At 43.8% G+C, this 11,227-nt stretch overlaps 1 protein-coding gene across 11 annotated transcripts in view; it reads right to left on the minus strand.

Moving 5' to 3' along the window:
- Positions 1-648, minus strand: part of FAN1 (FANCD2 and FANCI associated nuclease 1) — a 48,824-nt gene extending 48,176 nt beyond the window's left edge. For 7 of the 11 annotated variants that reach the window (XM_067030084.1, XM_067030089.1, XM_067030088.1 and 4 more), the window contains exon 1: positions 343-429. The gene's annotated coding sequence lies outside the window, so the exon portion shown is untranslated. Of the gene's footprint in view, positions 1-136; positions 226-342 lie in introns of those variants that run through there. The other 4 variants (XM_059057021.2, XM_067030087.1, XM_059057023.2 and 1 more) reach the window with 4 other exon arrangements.
- Positions 649-11,227: the final 10,579 nt, after the last annotated feature.

An 11,227-nucleotide genomic window follows, 5' to 3' on the forward strand; every position in this document is an offset into this window, starting at 1 on the left:
CCCAAAATCTCGGGCATCTGTCCACATGCTTGGACGCCCCCCGTCCCCGCCGCCGTCCCCCGCGCAGCTCTCGCCGCAGAACTTAAGGCTCGGACTCAGCCCCGCCCGCCCTCCCCGCGGGGCCGCGGCCGCGCACCTGGGATGCGCACCTGGGATGCGCACCTGGGGCTCCGCCGCCGGCCGGGCTGCCCTCCTCCCGCCCCCTCCCTCCCTTCCTCCCTCCTTTCCCCGCTTTCTGTCCCCACTCCCACCCCCTCCCGGCCTCACCGCCCCGAACCACCAGCTCTGCCCCCCTCCAGCCCAGCGCCCGCGACCCCGGCCTGGCCGCCCCATGCGTCCTACCGGCTCCGCGCGCCAGGCATTCCCAGCAGATCCCCGCGGCTCGACCGCCACAGGCTCAGTCAGAGGAGGCTCGAGCGATCGATCGCCCCTCCCTCCCACCTTAAAGGCATCCCGGGTCCCGGGAGGCTTAACCAGCGGAGGTCAACCGAGACTCTACCCCTCCTACCCTCCGCACCTGGGGGAGGCGGGCCGCCGGGAAGGTGGGCAGGTTGCTGGTCGGGGAGCATTTGGTGTCGGAGGAAGCCGGTCTCCTGGGAGGAGACACAGGCGTGGACTCGACTTAACCAGCAAGCGCGTGCTGGGGTTCCCGGAGGAGATGCCGTTCGCCGCCTGATGCAATAGATGCCGATAACCTCAAGAACAAAGAAATAGATCAAGAACAAGGACCTACTGTGTAGCAGAGGGAACTATATTCAATATCTTGAAATAACCTATAATGGGAAAGAATCTGAGAAAGTATATATATTTTTATACATACATATATATTATATATATAAAATCACTTTGCTGTACACCTGGAACATTGTAAATCAACTGTACTTCAATTTAAAAAAATAATAAAATGTAGTCAGGTAATTAGAGAGTGGTGAGTTTGGATATTTCTTACATTAAAATGTAGTTTAGTTTGTTTTAATATAGTTTGTTTTCTTTGTGTTAATATAGTTTAATATAGCCAGGTTACATAATTTAAAGTAAGGGCTATGTTTAACAATGGCAAAATTACTTAAAGTTTATCAGTCAACCCTTGAGTGCTGATGCCAGCTGGTTCCAGCACCCCCTGACCGTGACCCGGATGGATGCTTCCTGAGCGCGGGGCACCTGTCTATGGTCCTTTACCACCGCCTGCAGCAGCGGCCAGCACTGTGTGATTACTCCATAAATATGTGTCAAATGAATGCATTAATAAATGAGCAAACTAAAGAGAAAATGGACGTGAACAGGGAATTCATCTACAAATATGTATTGAGTGCCTCCCTCGTGCCAGGTAATGTCCTTGGCCCTGAAAATATAGCCGTGAACAGAATGAGGAATGAGGTGGAAATCCTGCCTTCATGGAGAATACATTCTGATGGAGGAAGATAGAGAAAAAACAAAGTATACGTAAATTATGTAGAGAGTTTAAAAGGCGAATACTGATTAAATAAAATTCCTATTTTATGGCAAGATGAGAAAAATTTAAACATAAATGTTTCCTTTGCCCGTTTGGGCCTCTGCATTAGTATCGTGTATTCTGCATCTGCATTAATCAGACCTCCTTAGGAGATAACATTCCTTTTAAATCTCATCAAGGGTCACAACTCCTTAGGAGATAACCTTTCTTCCTAATCTTGTAAGGGGCCACGATGACTAATGACCACTACTCACTTTGTATATATCTGGATTGTGTACACTGTCAGTAATACGTCATTTAATGTACAGCCCTGTGTCTCAAAAACTTATATAACTGTGCCTTGACCTCTAACAGGCAGAACAGTTCTCGGAGCTTTCTGAGAGGCTCTTCCCGGGTTATAATCCTCAATTTGGCTCAGATAAAATTTTCTACTTCTTTTTTCGATCGACTGATTAATTTTTTCATCGACGGTGCTTTGAAGAGAAATCAAGCAGAAACATCGTGGTGGGGGAAGGGAGGGGCATTACAGTTTGAAAGAGCTGTAAGGAAAGGCCTCACTGAGAAAGTACCATCTGAGCAGACTTGAAGGAGGGAAGGCAGTGGATGTTCCAGAGAAGAGAGTTGTAGTCAGAAGAAACAACCTCAGGGAGTGTAACAGAGAGTGTGCCCCAAGGTAGGAGCTCGCCTAGCAAGTCTAAGGACACCCAGAAGGCCAGGAAGACTGGAGCAGATGTGAAGGAAGAGAGATAGCAGAGGACAGATCTTGTAGGGCAATGGTAGTGAACTTTTTTCTGTAAAGGGCCAGGTAGTCAATATTTTAGGCTCTGCCAGCCATAGGGTCACTTGTCAAAGTCTGCAGTGTACAGTGTGAAAGCAGCCATAGATAGTACGTAACAAAAGAGTGTAGCTGTGTGCCAATAAAACTTTATTTACAAATAGAGTCAGCTGACCATATTTGGTCTCTGGCTGTAGTTTGCTGACACCTGATATAAGGCCTTGTGCATCATTATATGGATTTTAGCATCTGCTTTGAGTGTGTTCAGCAACATGTGGTGGGGGTAGGGGAGGCAGGGAAAACAAAAGGCAAATGGAGTAATCCAAGGACGGTGGTGCCTGGGGTTAGCTGATAAGAAGTAGTTAGGAATGTTACTCAGCCATGAAGAAGAATGAATTAATGACATTTGCAGCAACATGGGTGGACCTAGAGATGACCATACTAAGTGAAGTAAACCAGACAGAGAAAGACAAATATCGGAGGATATCACTTGTATGTGGAATCTAAAAAAAAAAAAAATTATATAAATGAACATATACAAAACAGAACAGACTCACAGACACAGAAAACAAACTTATGGTTACCAAAGGGGAAAGAGGGAGAGGGATAAATTAGGAGATTGGGATTAGCAGATACACACTACTGTATACAAAATAGATAACCAACAAGGACCTACTGTATAGCACAGGTAACTATATTCAATATTTTGTAATAATCTATAAGGGAAAAGAATCTGAAAAAAATATATATATGTATAACTGAATCACTTTGCTGTTCACCTGAAACTGACACAACATTGTATATCAACTATACTTCAATAAAAAAAATTTTTTTAAGCAGTCAGATTCTGGATACATTTAGAAGGTATAACCAACAGAATTTGCTCATGGTAGAGAATGTAAGGTATGAGAAAATTCAAGGGCTGCTCTTAGGTCTTTGGCCTATCACCTGGGAGGATGAAGGGGAAAGGTTTAGAGTTCAGTTTTAGATGTGTGTCTTTGTCCATTCAGGCTGCTATGACAAAATACCACAGATTGAGTGGCTTATAAACAATGGAATTTTATGTGTCACAGTTCTGGAAGCTAGAAGTCTGAGACAGGGTATCAGCATGGTTGGGTAAAGGCCCTCTTCTGGATCCCAGACTTCTCACCATGTCCTGACATGGTGTAGTGGAAGGAGCTAGGGAGCTCTGGGGGGGGGTCTAAGGACACTAATCCCATTCATGAGGGCCCCAGCCTCATGGCCTAAGCAGCTCCCAAAGGCTCCATCTCCTCACACAATCCCAATGGGCAGTAGGATTTCAACATATAAATTTGGAGAAGGGGAGAACACAAACATTCAGACCACAGCCACGTGTAAGTTTGAAATGCCAGGTAGACATTCTTGTGGCTAAAAGATACTTAAATTTATTAACTAAATCAGGCCAGGAAATATAAACTGGGGAGTCATCAGGGTCTATATGGTATTAATATATGGCACCAAGGAATGACTGTGGATAGAGAATTGAAAGGTCAGAAGGCTGCACACTCTGATAAGAAAAGGAGGGAAGGTGAGGATGAGGCAGCAAAGGAGTCTGAGCTGCATCCAAACAGATGTGTGGTATGTGCTGAGGATCAGGGGGTGTCGGATGCAGCTAGAAGGAAAGTAAGGTGAGGTCTGCAAGCAGCCATAGATCCAGCAGTGTGGAGGGCACTGTTACCTGACAGAAGCCAAAGCTGTGGAATGGTGATTGCAGAGGATTCAAGAAAGAATGGGGAGACAGGAATTGGAGACAATGTGGGGACCCATTCAGTACCCTGGAGTTTGTGTGAAGATTATTTGAAGCTGAAGACATTGGGATTCAACAGAGGCAGAAAGAAGCCTTCTAAGATCTTGTCTTTCCTGATGGAAAGCAGAGACTTCTGGGAAATGAGGCTGCTGTGAATTCCCTCTTCAGGGTGGCTTTTATTACCAGGAAGGAGACCAAGAGTAAATTCCCTCTCTGGGGGAATTTTATGGCCAAGAAGATGGAAAGACCCCTTGCGCCTGAATTTGCAATTATTATCAAGGACTTTCTTATCTCCCATTTGCTCTTCTAGAAACCCATTTGCTTTTCCCTAACAGCCATTTCTACCCCCTTTCTTTTCCCTGCTAAATTAGGTGTATAAATCTCTAACTTTAACCACGTACCTAACTGCTTCTTATGCAAACTACAATATGTATATGAATAATTTCTCCTGTTAATCTGTCTTGTCAGTTTAATTCACAGGCCCCTAGGGACTCAACCTAAGAGGGTAGAGGAAAAGTTTTTCCTCTCCAACAACAGAAAGTATAGATGACTCTTTCAAGAGGTTTAGCAGTGAAGGAGAACAGACAGGTAGGGCAGAACTAAAGGGGGAAGTGGGGTTAAGAGTGTTGGAGAGGGTGTGGAGAGAAGGGAACCCTCCTACACTGTTGGTGGGAATGTAAGTTGGTGCAACCATTATGGAAAATGGTGTGGAGGTTCCTTAAAAAACTAGAGTTATGGGAACTCCTTGGCGGTCCAATGGTTAAGACTCCGCCTTTCCACTGCAGGGGGCCCGGATTTGATCCCTGGTCTGGGAACTAAGATCCTGCATGCCCCGCAGCATGGTCAAAAATCCCACAAGCTGCATGGGGCAGCCAAAAAAACCCCCAAAAACAAACCCCCAAAACAAAAAACAAACTAAATATTGGAACTTCCCTGGTGGCACAGTGGTTAAGAATCTGCCTGCCAATGCAGGGGACACGGGTTTGAGCCCCAGTCCGGGAAGATCCCACATGCCGCGGAGCGCCTGGGCCCGTGAGCCATGGCCGCTGCGCCTGTGCGTCCGGAGCCTGCGCTCCGCAACGGGAGAGGCCACAACAGTGAGAGGCCCGCGTACTGCAAAGAAAAAAAAAAAAAGACATTTGGGATTCCCTGGTGGCACAGTGGTTGAGAATCCGCCTGACGATGCAGGGGACACGGGTTCGTGCCCCGGTCCAGGAAGATCCCACATGCCACAGAGCGGCTGGGCCCGTGAGCCATGGCTGCTGAGCCTGCGCATCCGGAGCCTGTGCTCCGCAAGGGGAGAGGCCGCAACAGTGAGAGGCCCGTGTACTACAAAACAAACAAACAAACAAAAAAAACAAACTAGAATTACCATATGATCCAGCAATCCCACTCCTAGGTGTATATCCAGAGAAAACCATAATTTGAAAAGATACATGCACCCCAACGTTCACAACAGCCAAGATATGGAAACAACCTAAAAGTCCATTGATGGATGAATGGATAAAGAAGATGTGGTACATATATACAATGGAATACTACTCAGCCATAAAAAGAATTAAATAATGCCATTTGCAGCAACATGGATGGGTCTAGAGATTATCATACTAAGTGAAGTAAGTCAGAAAGACAAATACTGTATGATATCACTTATATGTAGAATCTAAAATGTGGCACAAATGAACTTACCTAAGAAACAGAAACAGACTCACAGATATAGAGAACAGACCTGTTGTTTCCTAGTGGGAGGTGGGTGGGGGAGGGAAGGACTGGGAGTGTGCGATTAGCAGATACAAACTACTATATATAGGATGGATAAATAACAAGGTCTTACTCTATAGCACAGGGAACTATAGTCAATATCCTGTGATAAACCATAATAGAAAATAGAAAAGAATATAAAAAAAGAATGTCTATATGTGTATAACTGAGTCACTTTGCTGTACAGCAGAGATTGGCACAGCATTGGAAATCAACTATACTTCAATAAAAAAATAAAATAGAATAGAATAAAAGAAAAGAAAACAGAATACCAAAGACAGGAGTGGAGGGGTGTAGGGAGGCCAAGAGAGAGAGTGGTCTGGAAGGGGCAATGAGAAGCAAGGGCATCTAATCCATCCACCTCCAGGCCAAGTGAAGACTGCGGGGGGCGGGGGGGGGGCGAACAAAACAGAAAACTGCCACCAGTTGAAAAAGCTGCTGAGGAATCCATGTCCTCGGGGGAAAAAAAAAAAGACAGGGAGTATTACCAGAGAAAGAGGTCATTTTATAAAGTTAAAAGGGTCAGTCATGAGGAAGACATAAAAATCATAAATTGTTATGTTTCTAATAACAGGGCTTCAAAATACATGAAGCAAAAACCGACACATCAAAGGAATAGACAAATGCACAACCATAGAGATTTTAATCTTTCTCTAATTGGTAAAATTAGACCCCCTTTCCCGCCCAAAAGTAAGGATATAGAATAACTGAACAGAACTTTCAAAGCTCTGGACTAATTGAAATACAGAGCTCTATGCGTACGTGTAGAGCACATATTTTTTCCTTTTCCCAGTGGTATAAGTTTAATAATTCTAAAACTGGTTCTTATATCATCTAGAAGCAAATGAATAAATATGCTGAAGACAAAGGGAGTAAGATTTTTTACTGTTGGAAAAGGTGTTACAAGTACGGAAGGAATGAAACTAGAATATAATGTGCTGTGGTACTGGCTTAGAATTGGAGGTATTGATATGTACCCATGCATGAAATACATCACACACACACACACACACACACACACACACACACACACACACACACACACACAGTTTCCCAGCTCTGTCTTTTGACTGGACCTAGTAGCAACAGTAGCAGTGAGCATACCTAGCACCTAGATCTTTTCTTTCAAAATACCATTCTCCACTAAGAGGAGCCAGGGTTCCTTGGAAAAATGGTCAAATCCAGGAAAAGTACAGGATAAAGCCTGGGATGTTTTGTAGCACCACAAAGTAAGGAAGTGCTCAAAGAATGATAGGGACCTATCATGACCCAGGAATCACCGTGAACTGCCTTCCACTGTACAAGTCAGAGACAATTGGAACATTGAAAGTGATAAGAAATGATTATAAACATTAAATAATATAGAAACCTGAGTCTATACTGATATAAATTAATGAGAAGGGAAAGCCCTTCCTTGCAGTAGAATGTCAATAGATACAGAAGAAATGATGGGAGTTAGAAAATCATCAGTGGACACTCAAATTTGTGAGTGAAAGTTTGGTGAGGAGCAGAGTATTTACAGTATCAAAGTATCTCCATCATAAATTACTAATTATTAAAAAGAAAAGATAACTTTATAGTGGGAAAACCTGACATCACTTTAACTGATCATTTTCCTCTCCAGCTTCACTGGGACAAATGGATATCAAACCTCTGTTGATGAGATACTAAAGACACATCACTGCTATGGTTTTCTTGCCAAAAATGCTAACCTGAATCTAATCATCAGAAAACAGACAAATCCAATTTTGAGGGACATTCTATAAAATAACTGGCCTGTATACTTGAAAAATGTTACAGTTAAGAAAGACAAAGGCTCAGAAACTGTTCCAGATTACTAGAAGAGATGTAACAACTAAATATGAGTGACCTTGGAATGACCCTGCACTGGGGAAAAGAGCTATAAAGGATATTATTTGGGACAACTGACAAATCTGAATATGGACTGTGGATTGGATAATTCCATTGTGTCAATGTTAAATTTCCTGATTTTGGTGATTATACTGTGGTTATATATGTGATTATTCTTATTCTTAGGGAATACATAATGATGTATTTAGGGGTAAAGGTCCATGATGTCTTCAACTTACTCTCAAATTGTGCAGAAAAAGAAAGAATAATAAAGCCAATAGGGCTAAATTTATTGGAATTTTCCTGGAACTTTAAAATATCAAAATTAAAAGCTAATTAAGGGACTTCCCTGGTAGTGCAGTGGTTAAGAATCTGCCTGACAATGCAGGGGACATGGGTTTGAGCCCAGGTCCAGGAAGATCCCACATGCTGCGGAGCAGCTAAGCCTGTGCGCCACAACTACCGAGCCTGCGCTCTAGAGCCCGCAACCCACAACTACTGAGCCCGCATATTGTAACTACTGAAGCCTGTGCGCCTAGAGCCTGTGCTCCACAAGAGAAGCTACGGCAATGAGAAGGCTGCTTACCGCAACGAAGAGTAGCCCCCGCTTGCCGCAACTAGAGAAAGCCCACACACAGCAACGAAGACCCAACGCAGCCAAAAAAATTAATTTAAAAAAGGAAAAAAGCAATTAAAAACGATACAGAAAATAAACACATAACAAAATGCTCAATCCCATTAGTAGAGAAACATAAATTAAAACCACAGAGATTCATCTTATTATACCTACCAGAATAGCAAAAAAAAATTTTAATTCCCCCCAAGTACTGACAAAGATATGATTAAGTGCAAATTTGTACGACTTTGAGAAACAATGCCACGTTATCTTTTGCACTTCCTACCCAGCAATTCTAAAGTACCTTAGAGGCTAGAGCCTGCACTAGCACTGTGATGTTCAAATGGGATTATTCATAATAGGGTAAAACTTGAAACAAATGTCTTCAAGAGAATGGTTAAATAAAACTGTAGTATGGGGCTTCCCTGGTGGCGCAGTGGTTGAGAGTCCGCTTGCTGATGCAAGGGACACGGGTTTGTGCCCCGGTCCGGGAAGATCCCACATGCCGCGGAGCGGCTGGGCCCATGAGCCATGGCCGCTGAGCCTGCGCGTCCAGAGCCTGTGCTCCGCAACGGGAGAGCCCACAACAGTGAGAGGCACGCGTACCACAAAAAAAAAAAAAAACCAAAAAAAACCCTGTAGTATGTTCATACAATACTATGCAGCAGTGAAAATGAATGAATAGGATTACGGATAAATTTGAGGGATGACAACAGAGAAAAAGCAACCCATCGATATAATGTTCTATTTTCCTAAAATTCACATATTAGAAAATTAAACAATGCATTGACTATGGATATGTGAATATATGGTAAAATATAACAAATGCAAAGGAATGATAAACGTGAAATTCAGAACTGTGGTAATTCTTTACCTCTTTACACAGATGAGTGAAGCAGGTAGTGCATTGTTTTGTTTTTAGGTAAAAGGTGATTTCACAGATGTTCTATTGTGCTTCTAATTTATAGAGAAAATGAAATGTATGTAAATATTCTACCAGAATACACACTTCATAAGGTTAGGAATTGTTCTGTTTCGTTCAGTTATAACCCTGGTACCTACAATAGTACCTGGCACAAATCAAATATTTAGAATGAATATATAATCTTTATATCAAATGTGATATTAAAGAAGCAAATGGATTGATATATCTCACCCAGATGTGGGGGGAAAATGTGAAGATAAGTGACTTTACTCTGCAAGTATCAAACTTGGACAGATAAAAATGAATCATTGCTCCAGGATCAAGCATCCTGATCCTGACAAATTATTATGAAACAAATAATCATTAGGAGTTTGGGATTAAAATATACACACTGCTATATATAAAACAGATAACCAACAAGGACCTACTCTATAGCACAGGGAACTATACTCAGTATTTTGTAATAACCTATAATGGAAGAGAATGTAAAAAAAGAATATATATATACACATATATGTAACTGAATCACTTTGTTGTACATCTGAAACTAACACAACACTGTAAATGAACTATATTCTAATAAGTTAAAAGAATAATAATCAAGGGAAAGAGAACTAAGCTATCCATGAGTGGGAACTGGAAAACTGTATTTGTTTTGTTTTGTTTAAATATTTATTTATTTATATGGCTGCGTCAGGTCTTAGTTGTGGCACACAGGATCTTCGTTGGCATGCAGGATCTTCGGCTACAGCATGTGGGATCTAGTTCCCTGACCGGGGATCAAACCTGGGTCCCCTGTATTGGGAGCACGGGAGTCTTAGCCACTGGACCACCAGGGAAGCCCCCAAACTGTTTTTAGGAAGAAAATAGCAACTCCTACGGCCACTCCAATCACCACTAAAAATCCTGACACTTTCACTAAGGCTAGAGGGAGACCAGGTGGTTACTCCAACTGTTTTGTTTAGAAGACAAAGGCACATGAGGGGAGAGAACTGTGTCCTGAATAAGACCTGAAACAAATGACAGTTCAGTACTGACTGGGGCACCCTGAGGGACCAGCTTCTGTGTCAGCAGGACCGCAGACCACAAACCTCCAGGCTCCTGACGACTGTGACTGTCCCGCTGATGATGAAACAGAAGGGCTTTCACTATTGCTTCAGCTTCAGCTTTGTTCTCATCCTCTACCCGCATAAGGCTTAAGTCATTTCTACCAAAAGCATAATGTGAGGGCTTCCCTGGTGGTGCAGTGTTGAGAACCCGCCTGCCAGTGCAGGGGACACGGGTTCAATTCCTGGTCCGGGAAGATCCCACATGCCGCAGAGCAACTAAGCCCGTGAGCTACTGAGCCTGTACTCTCAGCCACAACTACTAAGCCTGCGAGCCACAACTACTGAGCCCACGTGCCACAACTACTGAAGCCTGTGCACCTAGAGCCCGTGCTCCACAACAAGAGAAGCCACAATGAGAAGCCTGCGCGCCGCAACAAAGAGTAGCCCCCACTCGCCGCAACCAGAGAAAAAGCCTGCGCACAGCAAGACTCAAAGAAGCCAGAAACAATAAATAAATAAAATAAAATAATAAAATAAATTTTTTAAAAAAGCATAATGTGAGACCCTATCAGACAAAAGGTGGTCTTCCCTGGGTGGGAGGTTGAGACAGGGAGCACCCGGTGGTCGTGGAAGGCTCCGAGCACCGCCAGTCTGTCCTCCCAGCAAGCTCACCTCCTCTCACAGCCGAATCACCCCATCCTGCATCTGACGGGGACAAGACTCCCCAGAGCCTCCGCGAGCTTCTGCTCACATGACACGAGATCATTTCCTAAGGGGAAGAATGTAAGGCACACGCAGGGAAATCCCATTGTTCTGTGACAGGGCAGTGGGAGAAGAAAATCAAGGCCTCTTGAAGACACGTGAGGACCTCTGCTGTGGACAGCTGGCTGTGATGGGGTTCCCAGCCTGCAGTCCCGCCCCCTCACCGGCCGGGCCTGGGGTGGGCACACTGTGGGGAGGGTCTGGGAAGAGAGGTCCTGCCACATACCCAGATGAAGGCTTGCTCTTCTCAAACATCTGCCGTCCATG

This window comes from Kogia breviceps, chromosome 3 (assembly GCF_026419965.1).
Source record: "Kogia breviceps isolate mKogBre1 chromosome 3, mKogBre1 haplotype 1, whole genome shotgun sequence".
Taxonomy (NCBI): Eukaryota; Metazoa; Chordata; class Mammalia; order Artiodactyla; family Physeteridae; genus Kogia; species Kogia breviceps.